Source organism: Haliaeetus albicilla, chromosome 13 (assembly GCF_947461875.1).
Source record: "Haliaeetus albicilla chromosome 13, bHalAlb1.1, whole genome shotgun sequence".
In the NCBI taxonomy this organism is placed as follows: Eukaryota; Metazoa; Chordata; class Aves; order Accipitriformes; family Accipitridae; genus Haliaeetus; species Haliaeetus albicilla.
In genome coordinates, this window is record NC_091495.1 from 13,968,111 (window position 1) to 13,994,908 (window position 26,798).

The following is a 26,798-nucleotide window of genomic DNA, read 5'->3' on the forward strand; positions in this document are numbered from 1 at the left end:
CAAGCTGCAGCTTCTTTAAAATCCACTGCCAAGAGAACAAAATGTTGCTTTCTTTCACTTTTTTCCCCCCATACGTTCTCTCTCTCATTAGTCCTATTGTTTCTGTATGAATAAACCTGGCTGCATGTCCATCCACAAACACTTTTGTGATATGCCTCGTCCAGCAAACAGATGCTGTTTAATTTCTTCTGATTGCTTTTCCTGATGAACCTCTTCATTCTCTGTATTGTTACAGACACAATTCAAGATTCTTCAGCTTATTTCCTGGTTTCTTTTCAAAACAGAATAGGGATGATGATTTATTACTTGTATGATATTAGGCCTAAAAGCCCTTTCCTGGGCTCTTACTCAATTGTTCCAGGAGCTATATAAAACCAGAACAAAGGCAATGTGTGTGCATATTGCATACTTTTTAACTGATTGTTCTAGAAAGGCAGGAATTCTCCTTAACTGTAAGACAGATTCTCTCTGTTCAACTCTATTAGGTGTATACCAAGATTGAAAATCTGACCAGTATCATTTAACAGTAGATGCTCTTCATGCTGTCCTTGATAACTTCGGTGATGAGAATGAATTAAATGAGAGCTTGCCTGTTGCAAGAGGTTGAATTTCAGAGGATAACCTGATAATTAATTTTTCCTGAAAAGGACACTATGTCTTAGTTATTTCCCTTGTAGGAAATTCTGGTTCATCAAAGCCTGTTTGCTGCTTAGGTAAGTTCAGATTTCACAGGAGAATGACTGACCGGACATTGGGATGTCACAAGAAGACTTTGTAGGGGCTTAATGTAGTGTGAGCCAATTTAGCAAATATTATTTGTCTTTATTTTTCACATCTAGCTCTCTAAGGCATAATTAATTTTTAGTCTAACCTGTTTCTAGCAGTTCTTGCTTGTATAGAACTTTCCAGTTATTTGGAAGCTTTTTCTACTTACAATCTTGATGCTGATAAATAAAAACAAATACTAGAAGACAGCAGAGCTCCTAGAGAGCCATCTTGCTTATATAGCTGTTCCTTCCCTGGGTATCTGCCACCGCCTCCAGGGAGCAGGATGCAATGAAACCGTAGACGCTCCTTTGAGGGATTCTCACTGAGCTGTTGACAAGTTCTTCATGGGCTGTGGACAATATACCACTAGGCACTTGTGTCACACCACAGGGCCTCCCATTGACGCTTATCCTTTTCGCTTGCCCTCTGACCTCCGCTGCTTGCCACTTAGTGAAGCGGCAGTTCAGAAAAGAAAGCAAAAGTCAGACCAAAGTAGTTTACATCTATCTTGTATAGCCTAGCTTGTACTTCTTGCTATTTTCCAAATTACTAATAAATAATACACATCCTATGTATTTTTCCCATTTTGAAATAAAACCCATTCTTGAGTATAAATGGACAAAATCACATTGTTTCCCTGCTACCCAGATGTGTGAATTTTCACCCTGACATCATTATTTTCCTTTTTTTTTTTTTTTTTTTTTTTTTTTTTTAACCAGAGGTAATCCAGAACTAACCCCGGAGAGTTAAAAAATGTACAAATGCAAATTTACAGGTTTGGTCCCTCTGCAGTTTCTGACTTTCACACATGTTAGTGATCTGTACCTGGGCTTACTGAACTGAAAACAAAGTGTCATGTTTAAGTACAGTTTAGACATTCCATGCAGCAATGATTTTAAATGCGAGCATCTCATTCATTTGGGTAATTAAAACACTCCATTACAATTGTTCAGTATATAAATGCCAGTCTTTGAAGTCTGGAATGGAAGTAATTGTACTACTCTGGATCTGTGACTGTAGAGCTATGGCACCCCAACTCTTCACACACTGAATAACCTCAGTGGCCTCCAAGTCTGTTAATTGAATTACTGGATTACAGGAATGCTGAAAACCTTCTGTCTCTAACCAGGATTTTGTGGTGTCAAGGTGTTGTACAAAATCAGAGTGAAAAATCACCTCTCGTGACATGTGGGTAGGAAAATAACCCAACAGGCCTCCTCCATTCCTCTGCTTGATCCCCAGTGGTGTTTGAATGCTACCCCTCCTCCCACTGATTTTGGAAGTGGTCATCAAATGAAAGGGTAGAGCTAGAGGGAAGGAAGATGGTGATTTAATTAGAGATCTAAGAGGTCATTTTTTTTCCCCCAGCACGTAGTATTGTTTTAAGTCAGCACCTATTGATGTGAGATGATTACAGGCATCCAAGAAACTCGCCTGTACGTCCACTCTTCCAGACTTAAGATGGCAGAGACAGCACCCTTTGCTTTAAGAATGAGCAGTTTGCCCACTTTGTTTACAGTTAAACTGATTTAGAGAAAAGATTCAGTGAAAATGAAATTAGATTAAATATGTAGGAAGAATAGCTTGAAAAGGAAAGCAAATGTTAAAAATTGATGGTGGTCATTTACAAAACAGGCAAAGCTTTGAAAATATGCTCAAGAGATTTAAGAGTATAGATTTTGTCCAAAGTCAGCAGGATTTGTATTCTAAACCCCATATAGTTTTGAGTATTTTCTCTATTATTTGTACTTAAGTTTAGCAAAATAAAATTTATTAACAAATGTTGAGTTTTGAAGTTTAAGATGCAGTACTTTGGGAAATTTAGCTTTAAAGATGTTTACTTACTAAATCTTCAGTTTGATCAGAGGTTTCACAGTTTTACCTAGTGCTGCTGACATCAGAGTATTACTTGATAAATTATGCTTTCTTTCATTCATTCATTCAAGAAAATAAGGTTCTGACTCTTAACTGGCTGGAAAAGCTCATGATTTAAAAAGCTGTGATTTTTTTTTTTTTTTTTTTAATACTTGCTTTTGGCAGGAGCATTACAAAAAGTGACAATCAAAACAAAAGTTTCTTAGTGATGATTAAACATCAAGGCACTAGTGGTGAAAGGAAGCCACTAGATATCCCAACAATTTAAGTTAATGCTGTAATAAAGTTACCTTCATTTGATCCTTTGTTTCATTAGGATGAAAAAAGTGGACCATGCTGAGCATTTAATCCTTTTGCATGCCTCTCAATGAACTAAGAAGGTGGTCTTTGCTTAAAACAGATAGACAATCATCAGACCACTAAGGTGGCCAGTTCTAGCTTCATTCACACTGGTGCTCAGGGGATGCCAAGCATTTGCAGGATTGGAGCCAATATTTAGAACTCCAATCTAATGCATACCTCTTTTTCAATTCTTGATTCTTAACAGGTGCTCTCCCCCTGCCCTGTGGTCTACAGACTGTGAAAGCAATTGAAGGTATTATAGTTAGACACTAAGTACATCATGAAGATTAACTTGATAAATGATCAATTCTGGCCTCATGCTTGAAATTTAAGTCAATTGTCTGGATGAAATGTGTAAATCCTCGTATAACAGACATTTATCTATTTCCAGACTTTTCAGTGCTGTACACAAGATGAATGCAAGCAAGTAGATAATCTTTTCTGGAGGTGATGCTGTATTTTTTCTTCCACTAGGAATACTTTCCTGGGTTGTGGTGTCCAGCTGTGTGCATGCAATGTATGTCGACAGTAAGGGACACAGGTACTTCAGCAAGTGTTTCCACTGGTGAAGGTGTGAGTAGACTAGGATCTGATACACATCCCAGTTAGAAAATGGGATCTTCCCTTCCAAGCATTCCTGCCAATGTCATAGAATCACAGAATGGTTTGGGTTGGAAGGCACCTTAAAGATCATGTAGTTCCAAATCCCCCACCATGGGCAGGGAGACATTCCATTAGACCAGGTTGCTCAAAGTCCCATCCGACCTGGCCTTGAACAATTCCAGGGATGGGGCATCCACAACCTCTCTGGGCAACCTGTCCCAGTACCTCACCATCCTCACAGTGAAGAACTTTTCTTCCTTACATCTAATCTAAATCTACCCTCTTTCAGTTTAAAGCCATTAATCCTTCTCCTATCACTACACGCCCTTGTAAAAAGTCCCTCTCCAGCTTTCTTGTAGGTCCCCTTTAGGTACTGGAAGGCTGCTGTAAGGTCCCACTGGAGCTTTCTCTCCTCCAGGCTGAACAACCCCAACTCTCTCAGCCTGTCTTCATAAGAGAGGTACTCCAGCCCTCTGATCAACTTTGTGGCCCTCCTCTGGACTTGATCCAACAGGTCCATGTCCTTCTTATGTTGATGGCCCCAGAGCTGAACGCAGTACTCCAGGTGGGGTCTCACGAGAGTGGAGTAGAGGGAGAGAATCACCTCCCTCAACCTGCTGGTCATGCTTCTTTTGGTGCAGCCCAGGATACAGTTGGCTTTCTGGGCTGCAAGCACACATTGCTGGGTCATGTTGAGCTTCTTGTCAACCAACACCCCCAAGTCCTTCTCTGCAGGGCTGCTCTCAATCCACTCATCGCCTAGCATGTATTTGTGCTTGGGATTGCCCCAACCCATGTGCAGGACTTGGCCTTGTTGAACTTCATGATGTTTGCACAGGCCCACCTCTCAAGCCTGTCATGGTCCCTCTGGATGACATCTCTTCCCTCCAGCATGTCGACTGCACCACACAGCTTGGTGTCGTTGGCAGACTTGCTGAGGGTGCAGTCAGTCCCACTGTCTGTGTCACTGACAAAGATGTTGAACAGCGCCGGTCCCGATACCGACCCCTGAGGAATGCCACTCATCACTGCTCTCCACTTGGACATCGAGCTGTTGATGGCAACTCTTTGAGTGTGACCATCCAGCCAATTCCTTATCCACTGAGTGGTCCATCCATCAAATCCATGTCTCTCCAATTTAGAGGCAAGGATGTCGTGTGGGACAGTGTCAAATGCTTTGGAGAAGTCCAGGGAGATGACATCAGTTGCTCTTCCCTTATCCACCAATGCTTTAAGCCCGTTGTAGAAGGCCACCAAATTTGTCAGGCCTGATTTGCCCTTAGTGAAGCTGTGTTGGCTGTCACCAGTCAGCTCCTTGTTTTCCATGTGCCTTAGCATGGTTTCCAGGAGGATCTGCTCCATGATCTTGCCAGGCACAGAGGTGAGACTGACTGGCCTGTAGTTCCCTGGGTCTTCCTTTTTTCCCTTTTTAAAAATGGGGCCTATGTTTCCCCTTTTCCAGTCAGTGGGAACTTCTCTGACTGCCGTGACTTCTCAAACATGATGGATAATCGCTTAGCCACTTCATCCACCAGTTCCCTTGGGACCCGTGGATGCATCTCATCAGGTCCCATAGACTTGTGCACCTTCAGGTTCCTTGGATGGTCTCAAACCTGATCTTCTCCTGTGGTGGGTGGTTCTTCATTCTCCCAGTCCCTGCCTTTGCCTTCTGTGACTTGGGTGGTGTGGCTGGAGCACTTGCCAGTGAAGACCGAGGCAAAAAAGTCATTAAGTACCTGAGCATTCTCCATCTCCCAAGTAACCAGGTCTCCATTTTCTTCTGGAGAGGGCCCACATTTTCCTTAGTCTTCCTTTATCACCAGCATACCTATAGAAGCTTTTCTTGTTGCCCTTGATGTCCCTGGCCAGATTTAATTCTATCAGGGCTTTAGCTTTCCTAACCTGATCCCTGGCTGCTTGGACTATTTCTCTGTATGCCTCCCAGGCTACCTGTCCTTGCTTCCACCCTCTATAGGCTTCCTTTTTGTGTTTGAGTTTGTCCAGGAGCTGCTTGTTCGTCCATGGCAGCCTCCTAGCATTTTTGCCTGACTTCCTCTTTTTGGGATGCATCGCTCCTGAGCTTGGAGGAGGTGATCCTTTAATATTAACCAGCTTTCTTGGGCCCCTCTTCCCTCCAGGGCTGTATCCCCTGGTACTCTACCAAGCAGATCCCTGAAGAGGCCAAAGTTTGCTCTCCTGAAGTCCAGGGTAGTGAGCTTGATGTGCGCCCTTCTTGCTGCCCTAAGGATCTTGAATGCCACCATTTCATGGTCAGTGCAGCCAAGGCTGCCCTTGAACTTGACATTCCTCACCAGCCCCTCCTTGTTGGTGAGAACAAGATCTCCATCACTTGGAGAAGGAAGTCGTCATCAACACATTCCAAGAACCTTCTGGATTTCTTATGCCCTGTTGTGTTGTCCCTCCAACAGGTATTGGGGTGGTTGAAGTCCCCCATGAGGACCAGGGCTTGTGAATGTGAGGCTGCTCCTATCTGTCTATAGAGGGCCTCCTCTGCTCGGTCTTCCTGGTCGGGTGGCCTGTAGCAGACCCCCACTATGTCAGCTGTCCCTGCCCTCCCTTTAGTCCGGGCTCATAGGCTCTTGGTCAGCTCCTCATCCATCCCCAGGTGGAGCTCCATGCACTCCAGCTGGTCATTGACATAGAGGGCAATACCCCCTCCTTGACTCCGCTGCCTGTTCTTCCTAAAGAGCCTGTATCCTTCCATCCCAACACTCTGGTCATAGGAGCCATCCCACCAGGTCTCTGTGATGCCAATGAAATCATAGCCCTGCAGGCATGTGCATGTCTCTAACTCCTCTTGTTTATTCCCCATGTTCCTTGTGTTTGCATAGAGGCATTTAAATTCGGTCCGCAATGAAGCTGACTTACTGGCTGTAGTGGCTGGAATTCCTTTATGCTGCTCTTAAGGTGCTCTCCTGCTGACCTGTGATCCCTCTCCAGGCTCTGGGTGTCTGTTGCTGGCACTGGCATCAAACTGGTAGGAGTGGGATGGATTGAGGTTCCCTTCCCCCTACAGGTCACATCTCTGTGCTTGGACCTTGCCCCTGACAGGAGTGATGGGAGTATTTATTCTCCCTAATAGCCTCCAGGAATTGTGCTGCGTATGCTTTAGTGGGAATATTCTCTTTTTCTTTTACCTCTTTCCCTTCCTCTCTCTCTTGACCCCTAGCTTCTCCCCTTCTTTTGCCTTTTCTTGGTGGATTGTACACTTTCAAAGTTTAACTCTTGCTTATTTTCCCATTGTTCCCTAATTTGCATGACTGAAGTATTACAGGCTGGTCCTCAAAGCACCTTTAAAAAGGGAATTGTCAGGAACTTGTGTATATAAATTATATGTCTTTGCATAGCAATTTTCATGGGTTATCAGAGCAAAATATGACTTGCTTTGACAGTGGTCCCATCATAAGCTTTTACCTTCAGAAATTCAACCTCCTACTTTTACAACCTATTCATAGTCCCTTTGGAAATTTTAAACACAGCATGTTAGGATGTTGGTTAACAGCAAATAAACCTGTGCGCTGACCTGCCCATGTGCTAATAATAAGTCATGAGTCTGCTTTTTAAGAAACTCTGTCACAAATGGTGGTTGAAAAAATAAATGAATGACTGAATTCCTACGAATAAGACCATCCAGATGGGACTGCTGGGGGGTAGGTTAATGAGTTGGCCCTCCGGCCTCGACAGTCTTCCTTCAAAAAAAGGGGCACGTGTTGTTCAGATGAGCCCTTGGCCTCTATTTTTGAAAGGTGAAATTTACCGTGGAGTAAAGGGCCAGCGAAAGGTCTCTGCCTCAGGCTCACATGGGGCTTGACTGAGATAAGGCTTGTGCTAGTGAACCTCATTTTTAGGGATTAAACTAGTCCTTTTGGTGAGTTCCTGAAGAGCAATCAAGCCTAGGCGTGAACATTTTGTACAGGCTTTTGATACACTCCTGGTCCTTAAGGATTTGCAAAGAGGCATGTATTTATGGGTTAGATAGGGGATGTATGATTATCTTGCTTATACCTGTTAGTAAGGTATAAGTGCATAAAGACTGCGTATGTGGGAAATATGCCATCATTTTTTGCAAGAATTGGATGTATTTAATTTCTAGCTTTGTTTTTTTGTTATATCACTATAGTAATTAATTTCACTTTTCTATAATACTAATCAGTTCAGCATTTTCTGAAAGGACTTTTTGTACTGCAGAAATTACTTCCATTTGCATGGAATGTTGGATTTGCTTAAAATAAGAAATGATGTTTTTGGCCAGTAGACACACCAGATATTAGGTACCTTTTGGGGGGGGCGTGTGGCTAAAGAATAACACCAATAGAAACAACAACGATACGCAGCTATTATCTCTATTGCAATAGCATTTCAGTTTCTGGGGTTATGTGGTGACTCTGTTGCTTTATGCCTCGGACAAAAACATAGCATGGATAACAACAGCTAAACTCCTTGTTCTTGGGAGTTGCTTCCTCTTTTGGCTGATGGACAATTTACAGAGTTAGTTCCATGATTTCTAGTGTCTCAAGAGTGCATTAGAGTTTCACAGCAGGAGATTTGTAAAAGGGAAAGGAATGGTGTACAGGGAATTAAAAGGTCTGTAAAACTAGAGGCTGGCTCTCCTGTGAGGAGTGATCTTGTCTAAATCAATAAATGTCCATGGTCTGTGTTTTTCAGCTGTGATTACTAGGACTGTGTGTTCAGGCAGTGCATTCTGAACAGAGCCAATATTGGCTTAATAACACCAAAAAATGTATTTACAGCTATTTGCCCAAAGTCTGAATAACTGTTCCTTTTGTTCTTTGTCCTTTGCTATTCCCAAACCATAATGCAAACAGGTTTTGGCTCTGAGTCCAGTGAAGTATTTCTAAGCATGCTTAACTCCAGGCACATGACTACTCCAGTTAATATTTTTAAGACTTTCTACAGACTTAAAGGTAAGTACATGCTTAAATAGTTTGCTAACTCAGAGTCTCATTTTTTCTGAGTATTTAGGAGAACATTATTTTTAATGACTGTGCCATGCACAATAGAAGATGTTCTTGAATAAAGATCATTATTATCTGTCTTTCATTGTTCATTATTCTATATTCATCATTACCTATGCTCTGGCTGAACTGTTTATCTTAGATCAAAAACTATAGTAAAGGGGCACCAATGAAAAGTTGCACTTTGATATAACAAGTCGTCAAAGCCAATGACTGAGCAAAAATCTTAAAAGTCCGAGATTTCTTTTGCAGAAATGCTATGTAAACATGTGGAAAAATGAAATATAGTTAAAGAATAAGAAAGCAGGAAAGAAGTGGCTATGTGTATGTTTTTACTGCAAAACGGTATTTTTTTTGCTGCAGCATAACTCGTGCCTGCTAAGTCTTACCCTGCAAGGTCCTACAGACAGGCATTACAGATTTCTACCACATGGTAGCTAAGTAGGCTTAACTCTCTTGCACCCAGCAGTGACTGACTTTGCCTTCTCCAATCTCTTAGAAAAACTACAGTGCTTAGCTTCTGCTAAGTGGGACAGCTAACATTTAATACTGTAAAGTTATGCAACTACCACAGCAAAACCAGAGTAATATTGGCAGTGAAGGGAAAACCTATTTTCATTTACAATAATTATTCAATCAGTTCTAATTCCAGGGTAGCAGCTAGGAAAATGAAATTCACAGGTATTAGGCAAAGATACAGTCACAACTGAATTCTTAAAAGTAAGAACATCAAACAGAAAAACGACTAGCTGGTTGTGAGGAGGACATGTTGCTTATGAGCTGTTCGGTTACATTTTCTGCTGATCCATCTGCCTGTGGAAATCCTTTGCCATCCCTTGAAGACTAAAATATCATTCTGAAGATAGAGGCAGGATTCAAGCAGTACCATTCTCCCCAGATATCTTCTGATGAGGTGTCAGCTTCCTTTTGGCAGAGTCTGGAGGATAGATAAGGGACTGTGGTTACAGGCACAAAGCGCTTTTATGACAAGGTGAGGAAGAGAAACTTTCAGATTAGCAGGAATTTGTATCTTTATTGTGCTTTTAACTTCAGTTTCAAATCTTAAAACAGATTTTTGCTGGTACATTAACTCAGTGAACTAATGTCCTATTGCATTTTAATTTCATCAGTCTGACTCTCTGCAAAGCCTGCTCCAAGTCTAGAGAAAAGTTCACAATCCACTTGATTTGGCTACAGAAATGTGGGTTTGTTATATGTAGCCACAAAACAGGGAGAGCTCTTGAAATAGATGAGCCAAGAATAAAAAAGGCTACTATTTGTTTTGAAAGATCCATTGTATTTGCACCTGCATAATGAATAATCTTAACTACCTCTTCACTGTTAAAGTAAGGACTACTAATTTTTAAGGAAACAAATAGAAGAAGCCTCAGAGGTAGGTGTTTAAACTAACTGAAAATAAAATTAAGTAAATCAGTTAAACAAATATAAAAAACTGCAGGATGTATTTCTTTCCTCTCCCTAACTTTCTTTCCCATAGTTGTCTTATTCTCTTGCTTCGTTCATCCCCAAAAGTTTTTAGATTTGCAAATCTGTTCCACAAATTCAAGTTTTGGAGCTTTAAAATTGCAACCTGTCAAAGTTCACTCTAAGCCTGAGGGATATATCACATTCTGTAAAATTGTTAAGACTGTCCATCAGATCAGATGGAAATCCAATAAGTGCAGTAGTATCTCACCACTTAGGAATCATGCTCAGCATTTTGTGTGGCCATCCTTTGAGATAAAAGTCACTGGTGTGTGAATTCAATTATTTCACATACATAAAACTTTTCAAATCACTCCCAAGTTCCCATGTTTTAGGTGTACCCATATCTGTTATGTTACTTCAGGGAACGTCAGCTGTACTTTGAGTTTGTGGGAAATGAGATAAAAAAGAAGTAAGATTTGGTTCATTGGAAAAGGACAGTTAGAGTGGAGCTGGTGTAAATTCAGGAGGGTAGATTTTAAATTCCCTTTTTCTAGGTTGTTGAAAGAATCCATGCAGACTGAGGAAATTGTATTATTACTACCACTGCACCTTATAGAATCTGCAGAGCAGAAATCAGCAAAGAATATTAAGGAGAAGACTCCAGGTTTTTGCCTGAACATTTCTCAGAAGTGATAAGAGATTCAGGTTGCTGTCTTCTTCACTAGAAACTGGATGGATCCAAATATAGTGCTAGATTCAGGTAATAAACTAGGTGCAAATACTGTTCTTGTGGTGGTCCATCAGATCTATCAGTCTGTTCTCTTTTACAGTGGGGCTCTCTGTACAGTAACAATAATTTGGCCTTTGGTGCTTTGGGACAATTTCTACAACGAGGCAAGTAGTGGCCAATACTGAACATACCTGAACTCTGGTTCTGGATGTGCATATCATTCCACAGACCCATCTCCATCAGAATCTACAAGGGTAGATCAGTGGTTCAGTGCCAAAAAATGCCACTTTTCTTTGTGGTCCAGGGGAACTGCTGGGTACTCAAGTGTTTTTCAGAGGAGGACATTTAGAAGCATAAGAATAGATGCAGTGCCTAACTTTAGGGGCTTACTTCAAAAGTCTTGGTAGTCCTTATTTGGGCAAAGCAAGTATCAACTTCTTTGGAGTTTTCATGATGTGAAGGCTGCTGAATAGGCATGTGGCTATTTTTTCATTTACTTAAAAGCAATTTCTTTATTTCTGCTGTATCTTAGTGTATAATATTATCATTCAATGGCAGATGAATATATAAACAATCCTAGGTTGGTGCAAAACAGCAGCATCCATGAAGAGTCTGGCCCTATGCACTCACTTGCATTATCTGAATTTCTCTAGCTTTTCCTTTTCTGTGTTCTATATGAAGTCTCTGCTCCTCTCATATCTGTGCAGGGAGATTTATTTGGCAGTAAAAATGCCCACTTAAATTGAAAGTTCAGTTATTTACTTTATAGGAGAGAATAGCCTTCAATAAATCAGTCTTTCTTTCTCTTTCCTATTTTTATTTATTGTTTACATTAATGTAACAGACATGTCTCCTGTAAAGTCTCTCAGCTTTAATCCGCCAAATTGGGGAAAATGTGATGTTAAAAGTACAATTGAAGCAAAGGGGCAGCTGCACCTCTGAATTTTATTCCCCATCGATGGGCAAGGGGCTGCTGTCTGTGCTGTCATTCAGTGTCAGAAAAAAAGAATTTTCACTTGCTTTTTGAGGTAAGAATTATTGCCTCTTTAAAAGGGTGCTGAGGGCCTAGAAGAGAAAGACAAGGGTCTCTGAGAGTGATGGCAGAAAGTAGGCTGTGTGGTGCAGTAAAAATGCTGTATAAACCTCCTAGACAGTTACTAGTACCTTGTGTAAAAATCCAGATGCCCATCTGTAACCCTAGACACCTATGTGTTTTAAAAACATGACTCTAGAAGTGTCTTCTGGGAGAAGGATTTAGGTCCTTGGCCACAGCTGAATACCCTGTCCCTCAGAGTGCTCTGGTGTGGTGTGGGGATGGTGAATCCCATGCACTCAGTAAAGAGTTGTTGCTCTTAGTTAGAAGGTAAATTACATTCATTTTGTATGTTTTCTGATTTGTACATTGGAGATGGTAACTCTGTGCCAATACAGACATTTATGATATGATTTAAGTGCATTCTTGTTTAACCCTGTTGACGTCTTGGGTGTCTTCATCCCTTCTGTAGATGTTTCACCTCTTTTTCTACACTTACTGCTTGTACTGCTGAAAATCATTCAAGCCCACCAGTGATTGAAAGAGCCTGACTAAACGTTTTCTAAAGAAAAGCAGGACAAGTCTGTAAAATTGGTTGCAAAATGTACTTATCAGTGTGTGCTCTGGTATGGTATGTACTCTGTGTCATGTGGCAAGAATCCCTGGTCTGTCACTGCAGCTCTTCCTTATGTTGAAATTGCTTTCAACCCTGATGTTATTTCTGTCTTTATTTTTGGCAGCAGGGTTAGCAAGTTTAAATTTTGAAAGGTGGGGATTGAGAGAGATACAGAACTGCTTGGTGAAGGGGTCAGAAAGGACAGGCTAGCTGAAAGCAGTTGGGACTGCTAATGCATTCCTCTCCTGTCTCCTCATGGGGCAGAGGAAGGCGAAATCTTACATGGAGCCCAGACGTCCCTCCCCCCCTGTTTTCATCTCATCCACCCTATAAGCTTTGTGTCAAAGCCAACCTCTTCCTGCTGGAGGACGACTGGATGCGATTCCTTTCAGAGGCTGTCAGCGCTTCTCCTGTAACTGCCCTGTGGAGATGCTGTTGAGTGACATGAAACACTTTTTCTCCTGACAGGATTAGCGAGTCATCTCTCCACACAGCCCAGCTTCCCCATCTGCCTCCACCAGCTCTCTCTATGTTGCCAAAAAGGCATGCTTGGGTCTTGGATAGCAAAATAGCATTGGGTCACTTCTCCCATGTTTGCTACTGACAGAGGAACTCTGTTTTTAGAGGAAACTTCCACTCTTCACACAGCAAATTAACCCATTTTTGGAGCAAGAACAGGAATTGTTAGTCTATGTCCATTTGTTTTGTGCCTCTCCATTTATGTCTTGTGGAAATGTAGGGATTGTCTGGCATTATGCCCAGTCCACAGTCCTTCCAGATGAGTTCCTGCTCTGACTGCAGTCTCATCAGGTGTTCTGTAGGATGGTTGTTAGCCTGTCCCAGTGGAAATGCCATGACTCGTCTCTGATAATGGAAAACTTCCCTCGTTCTGGGAAGATATACGATAAAATCTTGCCAATGGGACTTCCAGAATCAGGATTTTTATCCTGGGCGTTCATTTTGACTCCCCGAGTAACAGTGTAAGATGGATGGAGAGATGTTTTTTAGGCACTCTAGTGGGTGGTCATTCTAGCAATTTGCTGGAGGGAATCAAGAAATCAGTACTAACTTGCCTCTCCCTTGTGCCATAGCTGGTGCTTGGTTATCTTGTCCCTCTCTCCATTGTCTCCTTGACCAGTTTGTACTCTCCATTCTTGTTTGGCTATATTGGGTTACTCAAGCAGGTCTTATCTTTCATTTGACTACTTTCCCTTCATCCCAAATTTACTGTGCCTTTTTTGAATGAATGGCTTGACTGTGCTTCTGTTAACTTATGCTAACTAAAGCATGCCAGGTCTTCAAAGACCAATTATCTTGCCTTGCATTTAAATGTATACTTTTCTCATTGCCAAAATATAGATGCATTATGTATGAAAAAATATATTTATTCCATGACTACATAAACTAACTAGGAAGAAGCAGTACAATTTTTTTTCATTGCCTATATAGTGGGGTTAGGATCTATTCAGCCAAGTATGTATTCAGATTATTCATTCATTCTGCTTGCAGTAAGCATGTATATTGAAATCAATGTTGGGTCTGCTTATGGGTTGAATCTGGCTCTGCAAATTTACAATATTATGTTACCACATTACAATATGCTGTCATGTTCAAACCTTTGAATTTATTAAGCAGGATGTAATATGCCAAATCTTTACAAATTACTCATTGTTTTGGTACTGGGTGTTGGCAGTATTATCATTAACAAAGCAAGCCAAATGACCCTTGCACTAGATTTTCCATGTTGATTTCCAAGCAGATGTCAATGCAAGAAACTGATCTCAGTTTATCTCAAATTGTTGTACTTTCAGATGGTTATTCAATCTGTGAAGTATGAGATGGTCCATATTCACATTATCCTAGGGGAAGCCCTTTAAAAGAACTGTGACCTCTTTGCTCTTGGAGGTTAGAGGAAAGTGTTTTCTTCCAACTCTTTACAACTCTGCTTCCATATGCTGCCAACTCTGCTAATCTTTTTGCCAAGGAAAAACAGCCCTTTCCTTTCTGTCCTATTCCACCTTTAATTTGTCCTGATCAGGTTTATTTCTGGAGAAGAGGACTTGTTTCTTCTTTAAAACAATCTTTTCTTGCAACAGCCACTCAAGCATTATGGTCTTACCATGGCTTGACCCTTTTGGAAACACTGAAATGTGAAAAAGGGCACTTGGATCCCATGGTGATGAGCAGGCTTAAAAACACTTAGGTAGATCAAAAAGGCTGAGTTGCTGAGTTTTGTGGCTTCTGTTTGGATTTTTTGTTTCATTTAACCTGCAGTGTCAACAGAGCCAGAACTCTGAAAGGCATACCAGACAGGAAAAGCCAGTTGGGAAATGACCTGAAACTGTTGTTGGCACCGCACTTTAAAAGCGAGCCTTTTTATTGTCTACAAAGCAGCAGCTGCAGATCACTATCCTTGTGTTATTATTAGCTGGTGCAATGCTGAGGATACCTCTGAATAGTGGCATTTCATGTACAAAGAGAAAATCCAAGAAAACTCTCATTTCAGACCTGAAGTTTTGATTTTCCTATGGCAGGAATTCTTCCTTGTCTGATTTTGAAGCCAAAGAAAAATTGTGTCACAGGGCCTGACTTTTCATCAGACAGTTGAAATCAATTATGAGGCATGCTGAAAGGACTTCAAGAGTGCTTCAGAGAATCCTGATTATTTTCCTGACACGAGCTTCCTATATTGTCTAACTAGCATCACTAAGAAAGACAAAATGGTTGTGTGCTATGCAACAATTATGCCATAAAAAGAAAAAAAGGAATGAGAAAGGCAAAGGCATTATAAACCTACAAAGGAAACAAAGTATAGAGTGACCTCTTTTGATCTTTACTATCAAGGCACCAAGTATGTGTTTCTTAATGTCCAATTCCAGCTAAATTTAATCTATACACTGTCTACCATATTCCCTCTAGGGAATGCAATGCCAAACGAGCACACAGTGTTCTCACATTAAAATTTTCCGTCAGCATTGCTGTGGGCTGTGGGGGATATTAAGTCAGCCAGTCTTCTTGCTGCTCTAGCCTGAAGAAGAGGCCAAAGTTCAACAGTTTCATTAATTCATTCAGGAAGAGAGGAAAGTAAAAACAAACGAAGTATTTGTTTTCATTGATTGTCCAGGTTTCATTGATTGTCCAGACAACCAACTCACTTGGTTGTCTTTTTCTTTTTCCTCTTTCCCCTTTTCCTCCTTCCAGAAATCAAGGGGATATGGAATTTTAATGTCAGCAGTGAAGATACTGAAGATACTTAAACAAATCATTCCACCATAGTTGAGTTTTCACTGAAAGTTTTAGGTTTTGCTTTAAACTTCCTTTGCTTCATTAGGTTAATTTTATCAGACTGATAGTAATTTTTAAGCATAAGATCTTTATTTGGTTAGGGTTCTTTATCCAACGAAACTTTACCGATTTTCTTTTCCTACTAGCCACTGAACAAAGACTGCATTTCAAGAATGCTGGCTGGTTTGCAGAGCTCTGGCTGTATGAGATAGCTCCTTCTCTCTCTGAAAATGCAACCTCACGTAGCATAGAGCAATTAAGCTGTTGGGAAATCTGAGAAACCCTGTGGTCACAGGAGATGCAATGCTACATTGACTGCAAAACTCCCTGCCAGATGAAATAAAAATAGCTATTGATTTCACCACGTTAGGAGTTAAGAGTGCACAGGGGAGCCAAGCTCAAAAGCCATCCCATTGTACAGGCTCTCCCCAAATGAGAATGCAATCATGCTGTCAAATAAAAACAGAGGCAACACTCTTAATACAAGACACTGCTGTTGCGCTTGTATAATCTGAAGAAATGCTTGGTCTGAGACTGATGTGTACCAGTTTGAGAACCCCACTGGAAGCTCAGAGATCATATTCACTGTGCTAATACATAGTTCGCCCTTACAAATGTACGAAAGTTACAGCAGTGAGGCCAAAGAAATGAAAGAAGGGCTGGACCAGCAATATGGAGGATAGCAACAGATTACCTTGGTTAACTTGGTAGTTCAGGAGTTCATGAGAAGTTTGTGACTGCTGTTCTTTGTTTTTCTTCTGTGGAGCAATTTCCCCTGTCCTCTTCCGCCTCTTTCATGTTATTTATTTTCTGGTAACACTGACCTTCTGCATTGAAAAATAAAGAGAGTTTCCTCCTCAAAGAGGGACTCTTCCATGTGAAAAGATTTTTCTTGTATATGAGTTCACATTTTGTAAATATATTTTCTTGCAGGTTTTTCTGGCTCGTGCATAAACCTGTATTTTGGATTTTGGTTAAATGCTTCAAAAGTGCATGACTTGGAAGCCTACATTCCATGGTTTTCATAAGATCTGAATTAGTCTTTTAAGTCTGATTTGAAAATAAAGCTGAGCCTCATAATTCACTTAGGTGCTCTTCAAATTTACTTTTAGGGTAAATCCTGAATGCAGTTTTTTCCCTGTGTATTGTTTATAATGATAATCTAATGTTTAGCCAATGCTTGGCTGTGGAACAACAGAGTTGTGAGATGACCAAGCTCATTTCCTGAGTTGCATCTTTTTGTTTTCATAACAAGTCTTTATTTAACATTTCATTTAACAAGCCTTGTGGACTATCTCTTGATTAGATTCTGCATGTTTCCTGCCACTTGCATGAACTGAGAAATGTAACCTTAAAGCCAGAGCCAATATAAATATTTTTTCATAGAGTGATGTAACAACCAGCTTTTTGTTTCACAAAATTCAGACTTACTAGAAACTCTGAAACTTTCCTCCATTTTCAATCTGTCCTGAAAAATAATTTCAGGTGGTCAGGTCTGTAAGTGAGGAAGCTAGGGAATCTAGCATTATAGGAAATTACTGCAGAATCACTATCAGAAAAAAATGGTTAAACTTCCAGAAGGAAGATTGGGATGTCAGTATTCTTAGGATTAAGTTAAAATCTGGCCTAAGATAGCCTGCGTGCATTGCACTTACATGTATGTGTAAAGTGGGAGTCCCCTTGTATTATTTCTTCACTGTTTGTATATTCATTGCTATGTGTACCAGTTATAAAAATCTTCATCTAATTTTCCTTGCAGTCAAAATCAACTAAAACTTTTTCCTCCCCGCATAATTCCTGGATTTAATTGCTAATCTGTGAGACTAACTCTGTAGGGCCAGTAGTCTGCTCTTAGGTTTCATAGTGGAAACCTGGAGTGACTTCAGCTGAGTGAAGTTACTCTGCAAATGTGCTTGTGTGGAGACCAGCAGCTAGTCCAGAAGAAGAGAGTCATAGTGGGTGTTTCTGGAGAGTCTGAATGAGAAATTATAGTTGATGGTAATATCAAGACGAAGGGAAAATGGAATTGGAGTTTAAGGGAGAAGCTTGCGCTATAGGCATAGTTTTGGGGAAGAGGCCAGCTGAGATAATCAAGACTAAAGATTGTCACCATGGGATATGCCCCTGAGAGGTTCAGCCAAAGGACTTGAACGTTGGAAGTTTTTCAGGTTTTTTTTTTTCCTCAACCAGTGTAAGATTAATTTATAGTGTTTGGGCAGGGGGGAAGTTGGGGGATGGGGTCAAATTGATGGCAAGCTGCCAAAATCTGCTTAACTTCTTTATCAAAAGAAAAATAAACTTTCATCTGCTTTTCTGATGTCTTTGAGTGTGAAAATGGGTGTGTTGCAAACTGAATGCATAAGCTGCTCCGCAGCAATGAATTTCAAATTCTTAAAGTTTATGAGACATTATTAAACCTGTAGTTATGGTGGTATGTTAGCAATTGCTGAGTTTTACTAGCTTTACTTGAGTTCACTTTAAAAAAATGAAAAATCTCAGTGAATTGCTGCTGCTCTTAGTTTCCAATGGTCAATGTTCAATCACTTCTTGGATTTCTCTGCTGATTGTTTTGATTTGCTGCTCAAAGGCCAACATGTAATTCACTCAGTCTGGTTCCTGAGTCTGATTACAATTTTTATAGTGCCATCTCCCAGTCTCAGTCTTTATAGGTTTTTTTGATTGGTGTAGGCCCATTGCAGCTTGGTTTTCTATTGTGAACTTTCAGTGGGATGTGCCAGCTCTGAAAGATGGTCCTGGTTTTCCCCCTTCTTTCTGATTGTTGTGAAACTGTACTTCTTCAAGGACACCAAAAGCTCCTGAAATATTCTAATTTACTCTTTGGCATCCAAATGAATTATGGTCCTAATAAGTTGCCCAGTTACTGAATTTGCCTGACTCTTCTGTCCATTTTCATAAAACTATTCTTTTAAGACCCTTTTAAATAAGACCCTATTTTCAGTCACTTTAGCTTTGCCACACTTAACTGTTAGGTTTAAATTTTGTCAGGTGTCTGCATGAAGCAGAATGTGTTTGCTTGGACAAAAAATACACCAACATATTCTAGCATTTTTCAGAGTAATACAAAGGGGAAAAATACACTGCTTCATTTATATTTTAACTCATAAGTATTACAAAAAAAGTATTTGTAGCCACATGCTTTGAATCAGAGACCTGACAAAGCCAGAGGTTTGAGCATTTGGGCCAGAAATATATCTTTTGACATCTACCCTAAAAGACCTTGCCTTATTTGATGAAATTATCACCTTTTTATAGAAACCAGAATTCAAATAAATTTTTCAGAAATGGTTTAGCTTATAAAGTCTGAATTATATGAAGCATTGGCATTTCCTGGGTGTTGAAAATTTCAGTTTTGCTCAGCTATTACCAAGGTGATTTCTTCTTTGATACCCGGTGGTAAAATGCTTTTGGGTATTGTATTCTGAAGCTACTAGAAGTACCATTGAAAATGCTAAGAAGTCAATTCCCAATTCTGATTTCTGGAAGATTTGAAGTAAGCTTGGTTAAAAAGGAAAAAAAGTCCATTGTCATATGAAGACACTTTCTCTTCACTCATGGTTAAATTACTCATAGTGGATGTGGCAGGGTTCGGTGGTGAAGGTGGCCTACAGCCATGCAGTTAAAGATTCCGTCATGTAACAAATAAGCTGGAAAGGCTCAGTGATAACACTAGAAAGGGACAGATAAGGATTTTCCTAAATGTTAAGTTTGTCATGGGCGAAATAGTCTTGACCTGGGGAATTTTACTTAATTTAATTTGTTGCCAGTTAGCATAAACTTTTAATTACTGATTCACGTATTGAGAAAAAAGGACAATTAAATGAACACTTAAGGAAACATCTTCCCCAGGCTCAGCGTCCATCTGACTCCTCTCCTCCTCCTTCCCGGTCTCAGCCTCCCCCATCACCACACGTGTTACCACAGTCTCCCAGTCCCCTCCGTGAGGTGGCAGGTGGCGCGGCAGGTTGGGGTCACCAGCCTAATGGCTTTCTGCCGCTCCTTTTGTTTTCCTCTGCACCAGTGTGGGTCACCCGTGGCTGCAGTCCCTCAGGGGTGTCCCTGCTTGGGTATGGGGCGCCCATGGGCCACAGTCCCTCAGGGATCTCCCTGGCCTGGTGTGGGCCACACGTGGGTGCAGTCCCTCAGGCGTGTACTGCCCTGGTGTGGGGCAACCTCAGTCCCGTGGGGGTGTCCCTCCTCTGTCAGGGAGCGCCTCCTGAGAGCATGTCTCCAGCCATGTCCCCAGCGATGCCACTTTCCACGTGCCCTCCATTTTGTTTCCTTTTCTTTCTCAAAACACATCTCTTCCTCACGTGTCTCCTGCCCCAGTGGCTACTTTCTTTAACTACGTCTGAGCAGAGGTGCTGGGGGCTCCCCTGACCGTCTGCAGTTTTGAGGTGCTCACAAGTGGTGTCGGAGTCAGCAGGACCTTGTGGTGACCAGCCCCGGACCTCCTCCACACAGGATGCCTGCAGCCCCTGGCTACCCACACCCTGCCATTTAGGCCCAGTAGAAATTTAGGAACATTTCCCAACTTACCAGTTCTTGGTTTTACACCTTAAGTGGTTTTTTTTTAAATACAAGGCTTGTTATAAATCTATTTTCAGAGTATCTGAATATGAAGTCATATAGATGGGTGTGTTATTTGGATTTGGATTCTGCTGAATGAAAATGCTTTCATGCAGTGGCGCTTTGTAGCGTAACGACGGGCCAAGGCACTTCATGACCAGGTAAGTGCTAATGAAGCTTGACCTGATTAAATGTCCTTGAAAAATATGAAGACAATTTGTTATAAAAGAAGATCTGAAGACGTTTTGTTACAGGAATCCAAGTTGCTATTTCCTGGTTGGGATCTTTCTTGCTATCAACAATCTGTTGACTATCTTGAGCTGAGAGCAGTGCAGGTGAGTGTATCCTGAAATCTGAGTCCTGGAGAAGACATTCAGATTTAGTATGTTTGGTAGAAAGCTGACTCTTTGATACCTCTTATGTTTTGCTACTGCATGGAATTTTGCTTTACCAGATTTTCGATGCTTTTCTGCAAAAGTTATGGTTGAAGTTTTGAGGAGAAAAAGAGACATCAAATATCTTTTCCAGTATTTTCTGGTTCTGGTACTGAGAAGTTGCTGCAGCTAATTTATCCCTCTAAACGTTAGGCAATGCTATTTGAAAACATGAGAAGAGAAGTGGGATGGCAGTGTCCAATAAAAGCATGGGTTTAGTGGAAGATGTGACAAAACAGGACTGGCAGAAGCAGGGGTGAATATTATAATGTTTCCATCCTGCAACTTTGTTATGTTGATTTTTAAATACAGTTCTAATGCAAATAGTATCCCTGCTTATAGTTGAACTGCAGTCAGCTCCCTCTGTGCAAAACACCAATTGAGATGAGTGAGTTACACCAGCCAGAAATAAAGACAGAGTATGTTATTTGAAAGCCATGCTTGTCAGATAAAAGGGGGAATAAATTATTATGTACCTTTGAAAAAAAATACATTAAAAATACAAACAGTGAAGAGAAAAGTATTGGGTGAAGAAATACAGTTAAAAGAGCACATCTGTTTCAAATTCTTATTAGGGGAAAAAAATCCCCACATATGTTTTTATTTTAAATTTGCATGTGTTTTGTTATACTTGTGTTAACTATTAGGCAAATAAAAGTATTGAAAATCCATTTTTCAGTGAAGTTTGGTTAGGAATATTTGTACACATTGTGAGAGAGATAATTTGAAAGCTAATTGAAGCTTTGTGAGAAACCAATTCCCTGCCTTTTGTGTACTAGTGTTGACCAAAGGCACCTATTTATTTTGGAAATGAAATAATTTTACCCTTCAGTTTGCATTTTTGACATGCCTTGCTAGAGTACAGCATCACACAGAACCATGTCACAGCTACAGCTGTAGCAAGAACTGAACTCCTAGAGGAAAACACATTTGGTTTTGGTTAATGAGCTACATGTATTCAGCCGTGATTGGTTTAGATAGCGATTTTAGATACAGTCTTGTAAAGTTAGTAAGTTTTCTACTGAATAGATAGGGGGATCTCACCCTAATAAACCTAGCCATTTGAGCATAAGTAGGAGCAAAATTCCAGTGCCACTGAAATCTCTGGTAAAAACTCTATCAGTTTCCTTCCATGGAACTTGTATTTTACCTCACAGCCATTGTATGAGTCTCCCAATCTCAGTCTGCACTTTTATGAAGATTTGTGGTGAAAAAGTACTCACTTTATTTTATGTTGCAAGGTCCCTGACATTAGAAAAACTACTTATGCGACGGTCTAGAACCATCCTGTTCTGCTTTTGTCATCAAATTAAAGTGCCTAAATTAGGAGCCTTGACCCTTTTCAAGGTCAGTTGAGAGATGGGGCAATTTATCCCACCTGGCATCTGATTCATCCTCTGGAGATGACTCTGGAGGGAGCTGCCTTGTACTATGCAGAGGTGGGAGAAGCCAGGCTGTGGAGCTGTCCATTACTTCTACGCTTCCCTGGAAAGCACAAGATCCTCAGGTGTTCCAGGGGGTATTGATCTGCTCTGTCACAGGCACTCTGAGGAACAGTCACTGGAATATCACAAAACAGAAGTCAAAGTGGGACTTTTGAAATTACACCCCAAGTTGCCGGGCAGCATGAGCTCACCTCCTGACGTTAACTAGGAGAGCACAAAGGTGAGAAGGAATTTTTACTCTGTGTTTTGCAGGAGCTAGAAATGCAATGGGCACTGGGCTTTGAATGAAAATAACTTTATGGACTCATTATGTTCTCTTCTTCACTGTAGAAAAGTTAGTGATTCAATATTGTTGCCTCTGCCACTTTATTACTCCAAGAAATAGTCATAAAAAGTAGCAATAGAGTTATTAGAGAACTCTATTAAAACCATCACTGTGCCTCTAACTGCTGCAGGAAAAGAAAAAGGCTTCTGGACCAAAGTTTTCTATCCAAGATTTTTGCCCTCTGTAGAGACGAAGGAGGCTAAAAAAGAAATCCCTGTCTGTAGTTCTTGCCAAATAGGCATGGCTTCGGTGTTTGGAGAGTCCCTCTCGGGAGATCAGGAATGGTTTGATGGAGAAAGATTTATGGGCACTTAAAACTTATAATGAAACTGTTATCTTTGCTCTCTTTCCTATTCCTAAATCATATAAAGTCAGGTGGTATGTACTCACAGTAGTATTAATAACTGTCAAGTCAGATAAAAAGCAAAAAATATTCCTGACTTGGGTAAAAATTAGGGCTGAGGGTGAAAACTGTCAGCGGAGAAGTGATTTTTGTGTTGTCTCCAATAGTAAGGTGCTGTTCTTGCAAATCATTCTCTGTAAGAAGATCCTGTGCCAAGTCTTGTTAACTTCAGCAGGAGCTTCGTGAGAGCCTGGGGATCATGCCTTTCAGAGCAATCTACATGACTGAGGCTGCGATGGAGAAAGAGCAGTGTGTTGGAGGGCAAGGTGGGGAGCTGCTGGCAGAGGGAACTAAGCAGGGAAGGGAGTGAAGGGGGAATTAGAAAGGTAGTAAGGTCATTACAATCAGAAGAGTTTTCTTGGGTTAAAATCCAGCTGAAATACACTCTCTGTTCTATTTAAAAAACATACAGCCTTAATCAGGATTGCCAGGGATCAATCCTGCTTCCACTGAAGGTGCTGAAGTCTGTTCGTTGGTTTTACAGGCCTGGGGTTTCAGCCCCTGTCAGATCATTCACATACATGTATTTCTGACTTGCACAAGGTTGCTGGAGGATTGCAGCGTTGGGTTATACCCTCCCTTATTTTCATGCTAAGATGGAAACATTCTGAAACCCAACTTAGAAAAAGTGAAATTCTGAAAGAAAACACAGAATTTCCTCTTAAATACTCTGGAGATCATGTAGGATTACAAAAAATATCCCAGACTGCCTTGATAAATATGGGAGATTGAGGATGCATCACCCTATCTGTTTTTAGACTTTCCCCACCTTTAGCCATCAAAAATTGTTGCTGTGGTAATCATTGCAACTGATGCTCTTAGGAGTGGAATCTCAGTTTGTCAGATGGAGGTATCCAGAGAGAGAAGGTGAGAATATACATTGAAACACACACTTTCCCTTTTCTCCATGTATTTTATTGTCAAGGAAAAAAGTTTCTTGTTTTCTTTATTTTCTCCTACCCTGTTTAAGATCCTTAATTAAAAAGTTGGTTTGCTTACTGTCGGGACTGGCCTGCTAACCTCATCCCCAGCCCAGTCCTACATTCTGTTTCACAGAGGCCAGCAACGTCCATGCCAGAGAAGGTTTCATGATTTGCTCAGATAGGTGTTGCTGAAAAACCTGTCTTTAGGGTAAGTTTCTTCTTTCCTCTCACCCCCTTTAATAAGAGTTTTGTTGATGTGGTGAAGTTTGAGTGCTTGTCATTAATAATAATTAAAAAATAGTGTCTACAAGTTTGAAAAGGCTGATTGAAAACAGGAGTATACGTGATTTTTGTGCATTCAGAGTTAATACTAAACACTTTTAACCTCCCTTTCCTAAATCTTACTCTGTGCTCCATATGTATGAGATCTCATTTTGAACGCTTATTGTTAATTTTTATGATTGGTGTAAAAGAGAAGCATGGAATCCAGGTCAGTTGGATTGAATCCATGGGAAAATGCCCCTAAAAATTAATTTATGATGGATGAGATTGATGCTGAAAAGGCTGACTTAATTTGTTTCATTATGTTTGGAGAATGGAGCTGAAGGCTTGACAGCACCAAACTGAGGTGGGCACAGCAAAGCCCAGTTCTTGGCAGTCTTCAGTCACAGCTTTGTCCATGCATCTCTTTAATGACAGGTAATATGCTGCTCTTTGGCAGCTCCTGAACAAAATCCTGAATTAGTTCTGCACCCAGGGGAGAGTACAAATCATGAGTGTGATGCTGTTGATGGTGTTTATTTTTCAGAAACTTCAGTAGTGTGAAGAAATGATTCTGAAACATAGGATGGTGAAGGGAGGAACAGGAGAAATGGGGTAGCCAGAGTAGGAGAAGAGGATATTACTTACCACTGTGTCCAAGGAATAATGGACACCAAGGGCTGAAGACTGGGTACTGTGTGGTAACTTGTGGAAAGCGTGTGTCCTTAGCAGGGATTTGTCCTTCCACATACACTGCAACTGTTTAGTACTTAACATGTGATGGTCTGCTGGTAACAAAAGGATGTCGGCAAATTAATTTCTGTTTGGGGTCTGAATCATCTTTAAGCTTCTAAGATGGCATAATTTCTCTTTTTATGCCTTCATTGAATCAGATCAAGTTCAAAGTACAATTTTTTTTAACTTTAATGTCAGAATAGCTCTCAAATACATTATTGCAAGAACTTCTTTCATGAGCAGAAGCATTAAGTGCTGCCCCTTCTCATTTGACTAATGAAAGGAATGACTAATGAAGTGAGAGTGCGAGAGTTCACACATAATTTCATTCTATTTGAATTTGAAAATGCTGAGCTACAAAAGCGCTCAGAATTTCCATTTGTGGAAGAAAGAGGAAGATGACTATTAGAACAGAGCTCCTACTTCAAACTTATTGCAGTAGTTTTCTTTAGTATTGCTTCTTTTGTTGTAGGAAAATGTAGAGTTTCTGAAAATATTTTTCCATTTTAAACAAAGGGAGCTGTGTTTCTGGGTTAGCGAATGCTGGTGCTCTCTGTGTCTTCATATGCGATCTTGACACTGGATATATCACAAGAAAAACTGAGGGTTTGGCATCTAGTTAATAATGATGGGCATCTACCTACTTTGTCATCAAAACTCAGTTCTGGGAAGAATTTTCTTTAATAATAACATGTTTAAGCTTATTTATAGATTCAGCTGAATTTCAGAAATAAAGGCTTGCATAACTTCTAGCACCTTTTGTGGCATATCAGACAGCAATGCTGTAAACTGCTATTACCCATGCAAATGGTGTTTCCATATGCAAACGGTGTTTCCATATGCAAACATGGAGAAGTCTATGGCCACTTAGGCGTTTACAAGCACACAACGTGTGCATGTTTATGACTACGCGACGGTACATGGACTTTGGCCGCGGAAATGTTGTCAGTAAAGTGCAAAACCATAGATGTATACATAAGCACATTCCCTGCTTATTAGCAACCTGCTATAAACCCCTGTTGACATAGCTATTGGTTGTGCGTAATCATCGTGCGCATTTTTAACTATCACATTAAGATTCCCAGTTTCTTGTAAAATCAGTCACTACAGTATTTTCTTTTTTTATTAATACCTGTGTGTATGAGGTGTCTGACAGAGTTATTATCCACTTTGGTGATGAAAAACTCCTGCTGAGGTCCGGGAGAACAGGATTGCAAAGACCAGCACGATGTCTGTCTTATAAAGCGCTCATTCTTCTGACTGACCATCTGTGTGTGAAAAAGGACTGCTATTACGCAGCAGTAGTTGTGTTGAGTTTGGCCTTGATTTCTTTTTTCCAGATTCTGCCTAGCAAAGAAGCAGGGAGAGAAGGGAAAAAGTGAATTTCATTGGGGAATGGAGGAGGTGGGGGTGGAGGGAAGGAGGGCTGAAAGCTTAAAAAATGAGTGACTGGTAGAAGAGTACAGTAAAGTCAGTGAATAATTTTACTGTCCTGGTCTAGCAGCTTGGGAATGTGCCATGTTAAACAATAATATCTTCCAAGTGAGAAAGACAGAGAGGGAGGGGAAAGTTAGGGCGAAGCGTGGGGAGGGGACTGGAGGCAAGAGAAGGATTGGATCCTTGAGTACAGTCATTGCCAGTCCTTGGATCAGCTACTTTTTATTTTTCTTACTTTTTTTCATTAAATATTTGACACTGAGTCAATGCCCAGGATATAAAAATCTGTACTAGTCTGTTACCATCGCTTGACAAATAACATTACAGGTAGGCTGCTGGCTCCAGGTTTTACCCACATAAATTAAATCGTTATTGCTTCTTTGGAGCCTTATAGACCTTCTCTAAAATCATCATATGGCACTGAAGGAGATCTAGAGGCAGGGCTCCAGGAAAGATGTTGGGCTGACGTGCAACTTGGCCTGGGTCTTTTTTCATTTTCTCTCCGTCCACGTACTGAAAATGTTATCCAGGGGCTTTTGAAGGCTTCATAGATTTATCCATGTTTTCCAAA

The 26,798-nt window shown here is 40.7% G+C and overlaps 1 long non-coding RNA gene across 1 annotated transcript in view; it reads left to right on the top strand.

Annotated features, from left to right (window-relative positions):
- LOC138688583 (uncharacterized) overlaps positions 1-24,614 on the top strand; it is a 54,963-nt gene extending 30,349 nt beyond the window's left edge. Inside the window, exons 3-6 of the long non-coding RNA XR_011327457.1 lie at positions 8,436-8,534; positions 20,303-20,425; positions 22,240-22,363; positions 23,928-24,614. This is a non-coding gene — a long non-coding RNA (uncharacterized lncRNA). The remainder of the gene's footprint in view (positions 1-8,435; positions 8,535-20,302; positions 20,426-22,239; positions 22,364-23,927) is intronic.
- Positions 24,615-26,798: the final 2,184 nt, after the last annotated feature.